The sequence below is a fragment of the Homalodisca vitripennis genome, chromosome 1 (genome assembly GCF_021130785.1).
Source record: "Homalodisca vitripennis isolate AUS2020 chromosome 1, UT_GWSS_2.1, whole genome shotgun sequence".
Classification (NCBI taxonomy): Eukaryota; Metazoa; Arthropoda; class Insecta; order Hemiptera; family Cicadellidae; genus Homalodisca; species Homalodisca vitripennis.
The window spans coordinates 221,769,930-221,784,026 of record NC_060207.1 but is presented as its reverse complement, the minus strand read 5'-3'; positions in this window follow the sequence as shown (position 1 = coordinate 221,784,026).

Sequence of the window (14,097 nt, the reverse complement as noted above, 5' to 3'; positions counted from 1 at the left end):
ACGATTCATGTCTGGGTGTGGTCGGTATAATCCCAAAGTACCAACATGTACATATATTTTATGTATGAGACTTATTTGCACAAATGTATTTAAACTATTAAATTGACATATAAATATTAAAACAGTGCAATATGTTTCATTAATTAGTCTCACATTCTTCTCTGTTCATGAATACTCTTAGCTTTTAATCATATGCTCTTGAATTTCTGTTTATTTATATATTTGTTTACCGTTCTAGATTCGATTTGCTAATTGAAGTTTTCATATTTGTGTTCAAATCCTTTTTCATAATGGCAAATGTCAAAATATTACAGGATTATTTACAAAACAGAAGTCTATTTGACCTCAGGTATGTCTATTGTGGTTAGATAGTGTATTTTTTACCTGTGCTTGCACTAAGCCATACGATTTTACAAGATTAAATTATTAGATCAAAGCATGGTTGGTAACATAAGTGTAGCATATTCCATAATACATCCATTATTGCCCAAGGTCAATTATGCAAAAAATTAAGTATGTGTGGAAATTAGTTACAAGGATATAACATAAGTTGTTCTTTACACAGTTCATAAAAAGTTGCGAGTCATTATTGAAAAACTCAAAGTTTATCGTGATGCCAGTACAATCTGTTTGCTGGGTCACACTATGGATGGATTAGTGAGGCAAACAAGTAGATCCTGCAAACAAACGGTATCCCTGAATGCTTACACCTATATTTTTACTGATATATCTAGTAAATGCACAACTGTAAAATAAAACAAGTTTGTTAAAGAGAACAGGAAGATGAAGCTCGCTATATAGCGAGTCACTGACATCACCAGTCAAATTAATTGGAATACAGTAAATAACAATGATTAAAACATTTCACACAATTTATTAAAACTCATGTTACAAATAATATCTTTTTATTAGTTGACAGGTCCTTTAGTTTTGAATCACTTCTTCACGTCATTTTGATATTGTTGCAATAAGTTTTTGGCAAATATTTGGAATTTCCTTACTGTGGAACCATACTTTGATTACTGCAAAAACCATTGATGTTTTTGTAGTGCAGAATTGTTTTTCATTCGGTTTCTTACCGTTGCTTATAAATGGTGACTAGGGTTTATTAAATAAAGATAGTTTTCTGGACATTCAAGAACATTAATTTCATTACTGTTAAAAATTCCCTTACACTTTGTTAAAAGTCAGAAGGTTTTATTGTCTTTGAACACAAATGTGTGATTGACAGTTATACTTACATATATATAAAAAAATTGTAGGTCTATGTTGTTTACTTGTATGAACTGTAATTTAGCAATAGAAAATCTGATTCTACCCTAATATAAAAATATAATCATGTCAAAACATTACATATTGATATGAACAATATTACTACAAGACACTTAATAAAACTAATTAAATTAATTATTTCTAAATATATATTGTAATTTAAGTGTTAATAAAACAATAATTTTCAGTTTATTCAATAACGCGGCTCAATGATGATTTAATAAAACTTAAAATAGTAACAATAAAAAATATCAAGATTAATGTTATAATTTAAAACAACAATAACTAATCAATAAAATTAAACACATATGACAACAACAAATATATACCATGAAACAATATAAAAAACTTAAAGCTACAATTAAATTGTTACATATCAACCAAGTAACTTAACGAAATTTGAGTGCTAACTTAACAAGATTTTATATATGGCATGATACTTATAAGTACTATTGCCTTCCGGAAACAGCTCAAAAGTAGTGGAACTGCTACTTAGTAATAAATTTATTTATTTTTCAGAGTACATAATGCTTTCTACTGGAACTAATAGTTCTGGTCATTATGAGTCATACAAGCCTAAACCTGCAAAGTAATATTATCTACAAAAAGAAAATTCCCAAAATTTCTAATTATTTAGGCGGTACTGTATATTTTCTATTAGAAAATTTGGCGGACCCATGTTAATTTTTGAATAACAACATACAGCAAATAAAAAGTCCAAAAAATATTTCTGAAAGACCTACTTTATTGCATATTTAAAAGTTTTTAGGAATGTTCCCTGAGGAAGGGGTTGCCTTTCAGCTTAACAAGTTTTAAGTAGGAAGCCTGTTTTTGAAACATCATAGGAAAGGGAATAAAACACAAAGCATTTCAGTGCCAATTTTTAGATTTTATGGTAAAATTCAAATTCTGTATTTCCATTAAACAACATAAATGTTACAACAGTCTTTGTCATATAAGTCATTTACCTGAAATGTAATACTAAATATATAAATGATATGATAATATGAAATTGAGGAACTTTCAGTTCAACTTATTTTATATTGTACAGAAAGTATATTTATAAAATTTATTTTAGACACAAATCTCAATCTCTGACACAAATAATAAATTATGATCAATAAATTACAGTTAACAAAAATGTAATTAAATTATTATTTTAAACATTCCTACAGATAAAAAAATACAGTTAAGGCACTTTTAGTCGCAGTAAACGTTCAATACTGACTTGTTTACATTATTTTAGTTCTGCAATAAAGTTCAATATCTACTAGCAAATAAATATAACATAACTGTAATTTGATAAAAAAAGTAACGAATATTTTATTGTCATTTAAACACATTTTCAATTGACAAGTCATACCACACAAATGTTAAAAGTTGTGTCACCTTTTTATTATAATAGGAAAATTAAGAATACATAAATTTAAATAAGTGAAGTAATTATAAAAATGCAAAACATTCAATAACTATACCCATAACAATTAACAAGAAATAACAAATAACAACAGTGTAATAAAATCAACAATAACAATCTTGTAAAAATAAAAAACAAACATTTAAAAGTAAAATTAGTAAATTCACGTTTCTAATATAAATTATTTAGGTACTTATGTCACAGGCTAGAAATTCATCTACAGAACACAAACAATTTTTCTTTGGCCATTTTTAATTACAGTTTGGAATGACAACTTTTGGAAATGCAAACACTGTGTTATCTGGCAATTTAAATCGACTTCTATTCTGAGATATTCTTAATTGCTCTTAAAACTTTTTTCCGTTTAAATGCAATTTGTGCACTACAAGAATTGCTCCATAAAGAGTACCTAACATAGTTTCATAGTTTTCTAAGAAATAAACGTGCTCAAGAAAAATTGTTTTACGTAATTGCTCCACATGGCTATCCCATCTTAACTGACTATCAAGATGTAAACCTGAAAGAAATAAAATATTTTAAAATACAAGCGGAGTAGTTTATAAAAAATATAAGCTCTTCAATCTCATTTATAATTAAAAAGTTTTAATTAAACAATTCCAGAGCTATTTCTAAAGATTGACTCTCCCATCTCACTAACTCAAATATTATATATCTTTTTTGTGGTAAAGAAGTATAGTATCATCTGTAAATAGAATTGATGAACAGGGAATTATAAAAGAAGTCATTTATAACAACAATAGATAATAGAGGTCTATGGATAGATCCCAGTAGAACTTCGCTTTCTACCCTTCTAAAGTTAGATTTATCTTTGCCCCTGACTAACATTTGACCTCTGTCCCTTAAGTATCTCTGTACACAACTTCACTCCTTTGTCTCTAATACCGCAGCTAAATAACTTTTTTACACGTATCATATGTATGCAGTAAAAATCTTTTTTTAATCTATCCTTACTGTAGATGTTACCAATTTATTTCCGAAGTTCATCAGAATTTTGTTGACAAAATTCTCTACTGCTTGATTGATTTTTTTCTAGAAATGAAACTAAAATTTTCAATACAAAAAAATCATTGGTAATAAAGTATTCAGTTATATCTCCACGCATGAGTCAAATAATTTACTGATTTAGGAACTAGAGAAATTGGTCTATAACTTGATGGGCTAAATGTTTCACCTTTTTATATATTAGTATTTTTGTTACTTTAAGAGAACAGGTATACACACTCTGTTCTAAAATGTTATTGAATAAAGAAATAATACTATACGTTAATAATTTCCTTCATGGCCTTATTGGAAAATTCATAGTAATACTCACTTTTGGATGAACTTAACTACACATTTCATTGCATCATCGGTTTTGATTTTTACCTCTTAAAATTATACTCTATTTTATTCAGTCTAACACAAAATAATTTACTAATTCTATAACATGATTGCTGGATGAGTTTGTGTACTTAGATCAGTTTAAACTATAAAAAATAATAGTTTTTTAACATTGATACTAGTTATATAATTAGCTTGTTTTTATTCAATTTCATGCTGCCCTACATTTGTTATAATTTATAATGTACTGTTCATTTACAATTTTTTACAATATTTTTATTATTTTATTTTTTTTATATTTGAATATTCTAATTTAAAAAAACTATCTCATTCTCTGGGCCTGAACTATTTGCCCACTATATTTGTATCACAGAATGTTGTGTCATACTCCTAAAAATTTTCAATTCTGCTATAACCATTACACATTAGCCTCTCAACTTTCTTTTACTTCCTTAATTCTACAGCATTCATTCAAAGAATGTATCAATAATAAATTAAAATGGTTAATAACTTGTTCTATATTACAAAACTATAAAAAATCGAGTCAATTTGTAACAACTTATTTTTTTCAACTTGTGAATGTTCTAAGAGATGTTTCTTTTATAATTTTTGCTGGAATTGTATTAAACATACCCTTCTGTACTATAATTTCCCAAAATTGTACATAAACTGCAGCATGATCTGATAGGGTTTTGCTACAAAACAAACAACTTTCTTTCTACTCATGTTCCAATTATTTTTCCAATTTCCAATTAGCAGCTATCATTGTTGTTACCATTACGATTGATACAAAACTTGGTAGATGGGTCCATATCAGAAGGTATTGCATCAGAAAAAAATATTTGAAATTTATGAGCTACAAAACAGTTTTTAAATACATTTTTCTTTCCACGGATATTTATTTTGTAAAATTTTTTTGTTTAGAAATAACTATTTTATGTAAGGTTTTGTACTACTCATGCAAACAAATGGCCGATAATTTGACAGTATTTGAACAACTTTTATGTAAATCAGCTGTTACTGTAATTAAAATGAACCTTTAACAACTTATAAATAAAATTCCACAGTTCTGTTCATAAGTATTTTCATATATTAAAATTAATAGTGATATTTGCACATGCTTACCCTTCTGGTGAAACAGGTTTTCTTCTATTAATATCGAGCTTAAAGCTAATTAATTAATTTTAGAGTTATCTCAGGCAAGTTTGTGGTAACTTTTGATTTACTTCTACTAGAAGGTGAGCTTCATCATAGACCGCCTAGTAATGCAGAGAACGGATTAAAAACATCCTATTAAAGGGAAGCATTTTGTTTTTAAATTATTGTAGAACACATCGAAAGAACTATATCAGAGAGGAAGCATTCACGTTTAGGAATATCTTCATAATAATCAGAGATTTTAAAACATACAATGACCTATTAATACATACAAAATTTCAATTTTGTAAGGTACTCAATAATTTTTGTGTGATGGAAGGGTAAACACTCATACATTCAAACTTTACATTTATTGGCTGAGGCATTAGCTAAGCATATCACTCGAGGGTTTATTCTTTAAATTTATGTATGAAACCCAATTTAATGAACAAAAATGTAAATGTATCCTATGGCATGATATCTGGAGAATAATTTCTTTGCAAACTTTAAATTTCTTCATTGAATTTGGCTAATTATCACCTAACCCTTCCACTCAGTACAATATCTCTTTTGCCTGCTGAGTTTAATGTAAAAATTTCCTATTTTATTTGTCAATCTGTATATCTGTTCGCAGCACAACTCGAGTATGAATGAGCTATGGACTTGAAATTAGCATGCAACCTCATCAAAGCTGTTATTTCACAGTAGGTGAGACGAGGCGTACTCTTACCATCCAATGTTAATAGGATGACCCAAATCTTTTGAAGAACCGAATCCTATTAACGTTAACTGCGGAAAATGCCATAGTACACACATTGTGCAAATGCAAATCGCTCAGCTTAGTCTAGTAGTAATCATTTATTGCGTTATATTAACACGTTCGCAACAACGTGTACCACATCAGGTACACACGATCTTTCACAACTGCCGTTGTGTACCCAATCAGATTGACACCAGGCTTTCTAAAGCGCATTGTGTGCCCAATGTGGTACATGTTGCATTTCATTATCGCGTTTTTATTGTTTTACTGCCTTGGTGGTTTGTTAAATGTGATCCCATGCTTAAATAAATACCTCAGACTATCATGTAACCTATCGAGCGCACGATTGCTTAATTTTTAAGATAAATTAATTTTTTATGAACCCCCTGGGGTACACGCAGAAACATTAAAATATTGAAATAAATGTCTTGTGTAAAATTGTGAAGCCTACATACATTTCTTGTTTTATATTGACGTTTAACTTTTTTTTTAATGTTATGGTTTTTTGCCATTATTGAAAAATTCAAGAACAAATAAAAAGTCCTGAAATAAACCGTTGTCGTGAACGTGCTAACAAAATACATTGTATCGCAATCATCAAAAGATTTCTCAATTTAATAGGTAGTCCGCTCATTGAGATATTCACACACATTCATACTTACAGTTTATACCCACACACATTCATACTTACAATTTATACCCACACACATTCATACTTACAATTTATACACACACATATTCAAAACACAATCACACTGACTTTAGATCCAGCACTTTTGAATTTCCCAGCAGCTCTTCATGAATTGAACAGAGTAAAACACATTAGACAAAAAAGTTGTTTGAGGCAAGTTTTAAATTGATTTTGTGTATCAAAATGTTTTATGCTTTCAGGTAGTAGTGGTATTAAACAGTTACTTCATGACCAATATTCCTGATGGGTTGGTTCAAGATTTCTGTTTGTAAAAATATACAAAACAAGAAGCTCCAATAAAATCTTTACAATAAGGATGAAACATGAGTTACTATGGTTAAATATTATGATTGTTCTTCCTAAAATTAAAGAAATCAAGTAACTTTTTCAAATACAAATGTACCAACTAAGAAATATGACTTTAATTTTTGGACAACCAGGTTTTATGACAAACACAGTCAAAGACAAATATATTAAGAAAACATTTTATTTTAGAAGTATTTTTGTACAAATTTTAGTGCTAGATCTGATTCCACTGCACTTTCCACTATTCAATCTTTGACTATCTAGTGTTCCTTACCAATCCATTACTTTCACAATATTTTTACTTGAGCCCAAAAATTGTTGAATTTAATTTAAAATATAAAAATCTGTAATGTGTTATGGGTTAAAACTGGAATCATACTAATATTAGAAGAGCTAGTTGTGATTTTAGACCCATAATAACAATATTCAACAACAATATATTATTGTGAAAAACTTAATACACAACCAAAGAATGTTTTGTTTTGCAATATTTGTTATTCAGAAAAGAACATTTATTATTTTGTATAATTTATTGTTTTATTTTACAAAAACTATACACTTAAAAAATGTTTAAGTGTTTGGATACATATTAACTAAATCTTAAAAATGAGACATTCCATAACTCTATGACCAAAAGGAAGGAGTCAAAAGTGTTGATTCTTAACATTACTCTTATGAGATAAAACTCCATGACTTTACACTAGACTGCCTCAATAAGCTACATTCAAAATGGTATCATACAATGCTTTTAAAATAAATGTTTTATAAAAATACATATCTGACATAATTTAATTTAAACATTTGTTATTATCATTAGGCATTTTTCAAATGATAAAACAGATTTCCACTGCAGTATTCAGCATTTCTGAATTATTAAGCATTCAGATTATAGTATTAAATAAACCCTGCATTTGGATTTCATACTTTTCTGTGAGACTAAATAATTTCTAAAACTCCATAGAAGAAGCTTACGATTACAAATATTTTATTGCACTTACCCAACTTTACTTGTCAAGAGATTAGTAAACTAATGGAAATTAGTATACAACTGGGTGAAATAACAAAAGTACTATATTGTCTAGTTTATAATATAGTAAAGAAATTAATCAAGTCTATCTCTCAGTGAAGTTGCTTATATTGCTCTGAAAAACTGAACAAATGTCTTAAGATGGGATAATTATATTATTGAGGACAAGTACCAGTATATGAAGTTACCAACTGATTTTGAATTTGTTTATAATTTGAGTATTGATTATTTTAAGACATACTAAAACTTTTAAAAGTAATCCTTGTTTATATAATAGATTTTAAAATGTATGCTACAAAATAATCAACATACTTTTTTTGTAATTTCATTACCACGTTCTAAATTTTTAACGTCTTAATGATAATAATTTACTTGCAGAACTGTGTCACTTTTTATAATGATAGATCTAAATTTAGTAACAGTTAAAGGAACGGCAAAACAAATGTTACTATTTTTAGAAAATTAGAATTATTTATTAACAATTTAAGAGCTAGCTGTAGTGAAATGATCTTGAGTTTTTCTTTTATTTTTTATTGTAAAGTTATGGGAGATGTGTCATTTTAAAGGTATAATTAATACGCACCCAAGTGCTTTTTCTTTTAATTTTGTAAATTGTACAAGGGTCACTCTGAAGCTTTGAGATATATCGAGTTTTTCTGGTAGACTTACCAAACGTTAGGCGTGTTAAAAGTAATACCCTCCAGTGTCAATGCACTTTTGAAGTCGGATTTCTACCCAATAAAAAATCACTCAATTTTTGAAAAGGAATAAAATTATTTACGAATCACATCCTCAATTTTGGATTCAAAAGAAAAGTAATGACTGCGCTGTACCAATTGTATTAAATTGTAATTCTGGGGTAACTGGATTACAGGTGGAAGGAGTAGGCCCAGAAGAATAATAAGGACTGGACAGTACAAAAGAGGCTTCTATCAGCGAGGCGCCCATCGCAGATGGGAGTGTTTGATAACGAAACTGAGAGGTGGGGTGAGGTAGACGTGCCGTACCTCCCGTCTCAGTTGATCAGTAGTAGCAGTAACGAGTAAAGTCTTTGATAGTGCTTAGAGTTGTTCATGCTAATTGTCATCGAACCTGCGGGTAAGTGAACTTTTTAGCTGAAGTCCAGTCAATATTCATTCTTAGTTGTTTTGAATAATTTTGGAGAAAGAAATATTGTAAAAATTAAATTTAATGGGAATTTAGGAACTTGTCCTTTTGATCTGTGCAATATAAAACTTGTTGGTGCAGTGAGCACATGTATATAAAATTTTATGTTAAAATACTAAAAGAGTGTTGTGGTTGTTACAGATGCTTTCAGCAATATAAAAATTCTAACACTGAAAAGAAGTAATATTTAATTCCCTAACACTGAAGAATTCTTATAAAATTCTAACACTGAAAAGAAGTAATATTTAAAGTAAAGTAAAGAAAATTAATAACAAAATAAAATTGAATTTTGAACATAAATTAAAGTGAAGAATTGCCAGATCAGATTAGAGTGTGAAAGTTTTGAATTATGAAAATTGAATAAAAGACAAGCTGTAAGAACTTTGTACATTTTTGAGTGACGAATATATTACAAGTTTGAATTTAAAAGTCATCAATTTTAAATTTTAATTTTAAATCCAGTAATTATTTTCAAGAAGAAGTTTTATTTTTGGTTGAACTTTATTTATTTCAGATTTTCTTTTCCTTTTTGAACCTTCACAAAAATTTAAATTTCAAAGCTAACCCCTCATGTGCCAGTAAAACGGTACAGCGCAAATGTTTCTTTAGATTGAAGAATAACTGGAAGTCTTACATAGTAGCGTTGTTGGTTGTGTTACTAAACGACTAGTCAACTACCTGTTTATTCGACTTGTGTCCAAAGTAGTCGACAAGTCGTAGTTGAACCACTAGTTGTTAGTAATAAAAGTTACATTGCGTTTTCAATGTACTGTAGCGTTTTGCTAGAGCTTATACTTAAAACATTGACGACTAGTAAATTTAGTCAACCGACGATTACTTGTTTATACATTAAAGATGTAAACTTGTTCATTTGCTGGTAATAAAAACATTCAGATATCACAACAGTAGACCGTACATTAATCGATTAGTTTAATTTAAAGAAAAAACTATTAATAATAATTGACTAAGATAGTAAAAATGCATGACATCGTTCTAACGGAGCTATAATTAAAATGATAATCAGTAGAGCCGGCTTTTAAGTCAAGTGTTTAATTGTGTTATACGTATGTATTTTACTTAATTAGAGTTCTATAAACTTTCTTTCAGTCTATTAAAAAATTTGATAGTAATTTTATATTATTTATATAAAAAAAAAACAATTTGTTATAGAAAATATATTAATATTCATGAAAATTATACTGGTTTACTCTCTAGGTCCTTACTTTACAGTTACTATCAACAATAGTTTGCAATATTAATACAGTATAGTAATCTAATTTTATAATACTGTTCTATTGGAAAGTTATGAAGACAACAATTCTGTAGACATGTTTTATGTAAGAACATAAGAATCCAGCGATAACCCCATTAATGCCAACGTCCATTTGACTGGATATTAACTGAACAGAAAAAAAGTTTATGCTTGATTAGGTGATACATATTATTTTCTTAATACAAATGAACAAAGATTATAAATTAAGTCATATTCTTCTCAATTTTGTATTTTATAGATTACAATTTAATTTTTGTTGAAAATTTCTTCTTTATTTATAAATACCAAAGCCTTCAACTCAAGCAGCTAACATAATGTACAGACCCTTCTGGATCTTTCACCAGTTGTAGTTGTTTGTAGTATAACTGATACAAAGCAAAATGTAAAAAGAAAAAACTGTTTTTAAAATGCATCAAAAACCAATACGTGAAACAATGGCTAATATTTTGTGAGTATATTAAGTTACTAAAAAATATATTAATCTATACTATTAATAGGGTTCGGATTAAAATATAAGCAATTGTAGAAACTTTAAAAACATTTTGTACTAACTTTATTTAAAAAAATACTGCACAAAATTAGCAGGAATATTCAAAATTATGCATATTTTCAAATAAAAGTTCTTTCTTGCAAAATATGATATGCATCAATGACTTTTTGCTTATTTATAGACAAAGAAAAAAATCTACTTGTATAGATAATAACAGTTTTTTACATTTTACAAGTTTAAAAAAATAGTAAACTGATGTTTTATTCACATAGCTTAACATTAATGGTTAGTGGAGAGACAAACAAAAAATTAATAAAAAGTAAAAAAAATATACGGGCAATTAAAACAATAATGCAAAAACCCTCTTCAGGAAGCAGCATTTTTGGACTGTAAACTGCAAACATTGTGATATTAGAAGGATTAAACTGTCCATTTAGCTGTTTAAAGTTTGCAATTATGATAATATTGAAAACATAATTATCAGTTTTAATAAGCGTAATAAATCAAATCCAGAATAATTATTACCAGTAACTAATTTTTGAATACAGAGTTTTTTATCCATATTTTAATGCCATATTAAATAACTAGTTCTAAGTAGTTTTAGTTACGGTATTGTGAAATTAATAACAACTAGGCTACTAAGATATGTGTCAATTTTGTTATACACAACATTTGTGGAAATATATTTCAAGCCTTGATAACTCAATTTTATTTTCTACATCAAAATTACTAGTGAAGTGGTTATACAGTTTCAGGCTGTCAGAAGCACATTAGGAGAATTAATTTTTTTCACAACCCAGTTATTATTGGAGCAAAAGGCTACATCTATTTTAAAACATAAACTTACTCGACTACACTTTTTATGCATTATTTATTTTATTCATTCACTACAAAGAAAATTATATTGTCTGACTACAAAATGTCTTTCGTCAGTGGTTATGACAGTGAACAAGTCATAAGTGACTTCTGGCATGGTTGACAGTCCACATGCCGGAATATTGTTATATTGTATCATATAAATGTGTTATTTTGTAACTTTCCTACATAACAAAGATGGAATGTTTTTAATAGCACATGCTGTGTATATACTACTACGCCTAGGCACATGTGTGTGCACGATGCTATTGCTCAGGTTTTAGATATTAACATTTTATTTTGCATAACACCAATCAGAAGCAAGTATTTTATGGCATCCAGCATACCCAAAATTTTGATTATCCAAACTTGTTAGTTATGATGCCTGGTTCTATTTAAATTAATTGCATTCCTACTGTTTGAAAAATGTTGAATAATATTACTATAATTTATTACACAAGAATGTAAAACTTACATTTTCCTAAATATAAACCTTATTTATTCAAAGTTTATGTTTCATGAACCAAATTAAATTAAAACACTATCAATCAGATCCGTAAGTTTATTTCAAGACATTAAATAATTTGAGGACTTAATCTAAATAATTGATTTAAAGTCACCCATTTAAATTTTATTAATATTTGTTATGCATGGTAACAATTCATTTAACTTTTACATATAGGCCTAATAGCAAAACATTTTCTTTCACTAAAGACTTCCGTAAATATTTTAATTGCTGCAAATTAGGACTAACTATGTTGTTTAACATGAATTTTAAATTTGTGTTACCTATTCTCCGCATTTGAATGATCTAATGAAAAAAATATTTTTATTTAATTTTATAGTTACTTAAAAAAGTTAAATTCAATGATTTAATTGTGGAAGGTTGTGTGATGAGGCATTTTTCGTTGTAGTAATCATTTCGAGTACTAGAGAATTTACATTCATATACAATACGCTAACGCTATGTACAAGGCCATTTAAAAGTGACTTGAAAGGAAAAAATACTGTAAAATAGTTGATTTCTTATAGCCAAACAAAGTAGGCTACATAAATTTTATTTGAACTTTAAATAAGTCAAAATAAATACATAACTATTTTGAATAAATGTTAAAGACACAATTTTTACATTCTGCAAAATATATACTTGATGCTGTAAAATGTGTTGTGCTTTGGTTAATGTTATGTTTAAGAGGAGGTTCCATTATCATTTCTACTTTTCCTGCTTGATTTTTTGAGATTTTAAAACTAATTTGGTCAACTACCTCGGTTTCATCTCCCGAACTAATTGTAGGCTCCATTGTACTTTCTGGGGAACCATTGTTGCTTTCACATTCTTCTTGCTTGATTGATGACTCGAGGAATACTTCAGCTACTGGTTCTGTACTCGACTTCCAATCTTTGTGGCGTTTAAGAGCCAATATATTAGACCCTGTATCTGTCACTGACAATGTAGAGGAACGTTTCAAACTGTGTCCTGTGTAAAGGTTAGGCCTTTCCCCTATCTCGGCTTCATCTCCCGAACTATTCGCAGGCTCTATTGTGTTTTCTGGGGAGGTGTTATTGCTTTCACACTCTTCTTGCTTGATTTTCACTGATGGATCGATGTACACTTCAGTTACTGGCTCATGGTATTGATCATCAGATATACTACTCTCATGACCTTCAGGAGGAGCCTCAATCGATGTACCAGAATGGTGCTCATTCATGGCAGTAACGCGGTGCTCAGCCATAGTACTTGCTACCACTGGATTTGTACTCGACTTCCAACTCCTATGACGAGGAGAAAAAATTATGGGCACTGCTTCCGTTAATAATGATGTAGAAGAACGTTTCAAGCAATGTCCTGTGTACAGGTTAGGACTTTCAAGCTTAAGATACTTGGCTATCCTTCTGGGCAAGCCTCCAAATGTATTTATCCCTACTGGCTGCCTGGTACAGGTACCATTCCTGAGCTGAACAAAAAATCTATTGTGATTCACATTTTTGGGTCTAAGTTTAATGTACTTTCTGATTAAATTAACTAAATCTATCCCTTCCATATCACCTGATGTTATAACAAAGTCCCTTGACACTTTATTTGTTGTACATGTACTGGGTAAATGGAAATGAAAATAATCTCCCATGTCCTTTACATCATCAGTTGTCAAATCAGTCAATTCCTGTTTTCTACAAGCACCTGATATTCCGATAACAAAAGCTACTTTTGTAAACAAGAATTCATCGTCATTAGCTTCTAAAAGAAATTTAGTAATGTGATGTTTTTCAAAGGTTTTTGACTTTTTTGGTTTGTAACCCTCAGATGTTCTTTTAAGCAACGCTATTAAGTTTGAAAATTTACTTATATCTATGTTTTTATTA